A 1,910-nucleotide genomic window follows, 5' to 3' on the forward strand; every position below is an offset into this window, starting at 1 on the left:
GTCTGTGTGTCTGAAGCAAACCTCCACACTGATCAGCACCAAAGTCATTGTCCGCACTGGCAATACACTGCTCAATGTATTTCACCCGTTTTATACTTTAATTTAATAATAGTTTATCCAAGGCACTTTATTACATTCACCCATTCACACACATATTCATATACCGATGTGCATTGGGAGCAATTAGGGGTTCAGTGTCTTGCTCAAGGACACTTCGACACTAACTCTTGGGGAGCCCGGGATCGAACTGGTTCTCAAGCGGCCGCTCTACCTCCTGAGCCACTGCCGTCATATGTATCATTCTCTTGTGGATCCCGAGATCCACATGATTTGTTTTTTCTGAAGAGGAAAATAATGTAATGTCATTTAATTAAATGTAATCAAATTGATTTGAAACACACTCATCTCTCAGTTGTGATTTATTATAAATCTAAGCTGGAGCTTGAATTGATTGCATATGGTTATTGGATTGTTGCTAATTTGTTTTATTTGTCCTTCCACAGACTCAGACTATGAGAACCCCAACCGCTCTGCTGATGTGGATGTGGAGCTTATGGCCTTTCAGTCCATCATTGGAGACGACTACAAAGGTCAAAGATTGGGTTAAAGACGGTTAACTGTCTTTTGACATAAAATAGCATTGGATTGGTTTTCAAAGTATTGGCTTTAGGTTTACTAGCACTAGGTTTCCAGTGTGTCTAGCTAGCTTCTTTGATAAATTCATCATGCCTGTTGCTAAGGTATGGCGACATGACTGGTGAGACACCAGTCATGTTGCCATACCTTAGCTTTTGCTGAACTGACGCCACTGCTGTAAGCGGTGTGATTTCCCACAGATGGTAACATTGCTAATGCTATGGAGAGCTGGGGTGATGGGAGCCGTTGTCTGAGACTGAAGGGACAGATGAGGTACATGCCTGAATGGGAGTCCATCATCTTCCTGGGAACTCCTGTGTAAGGAAACCAAACACACAGCAGCCACACATGCACAAACGCACAAGGGGCAACTCAAATAGACAGATCTAAAACACTGTGACGAGTAGTCTTATCTGTCTGTCTGTCTGTCTGTCTGTCTGTCTGTCTGTCTGTCTGTCTGTTTGTCCATGTATGCATGGATAGGATGGAGAGTCTCAGTGCCATGTTCAAGACAGGTCTGTACATCAACGACCTGAGCATGCATGACTCCAGCAGAGACTTGGTGCTGGCCGGAACACAGCAGTCAGAGGAACTCAAGAGAGCCCTCATACAGGTAGACTGTAACTGTGTGTGTGTGTGTGTGTGTGTGTGTGTGTGTGTGTGTGTGTGTGTGTGTGTGTGTGCGCGCGCGCGTGCGTGCGTGTGTGCGTGCGTGCGTGCGTGCATGCGTGTGTTTGCATGCGTGCAGTTGAGGGAAATGCCCACACAGCTTGTTGAATCATACATCAGAATCTGTCTTTTAGATGGTCTATTGTGAATATGTATCTGATGTATCCCCCCCAATCACAAACACATACACACACATATTCTTTGAGTGCCATGTGCACCCATGCATTCACTCAGAGACTTGTTCACATCATGAACTATATACATTTAATGCACCCAACAGCACCACACACCATGACATCATACACTCCTCATACCTCATACAGCTTGTTTCCACAATGGAAACAAGCTGTAAGATTTCGTTGCGTTATCCTTTTGATTGCGGTGGGTCATGTTATGTGACATATGTTTTTATTTCATGATCAATAAAGTTATCAATCAATCAATCAATCAATCAATCAATCAATCAATCAATCAATCAATCAATCAATCAATCAATCAATCAATCACTCAATCAATCAATCAATCAATCAATCAATCAACCAACCAATCAATCATCCTGCTGTGAGTTCAGGAGCAGAAGAAGTCCAGTAAGCTGGAGGAGAGCA

This window comes from Nannobrachium achirus (genome assembly GCF_963921795.1).
Source record: "Nannobrachium achirus genome assembly, chromosome: 17".
Classification (NCBI taxonomy): Eukaryota; Metazoa; Chordata; class Actinopteri; order Myctophiformes; family Myctophidae; genus Nannobrachium; species Nannobrachium achirus.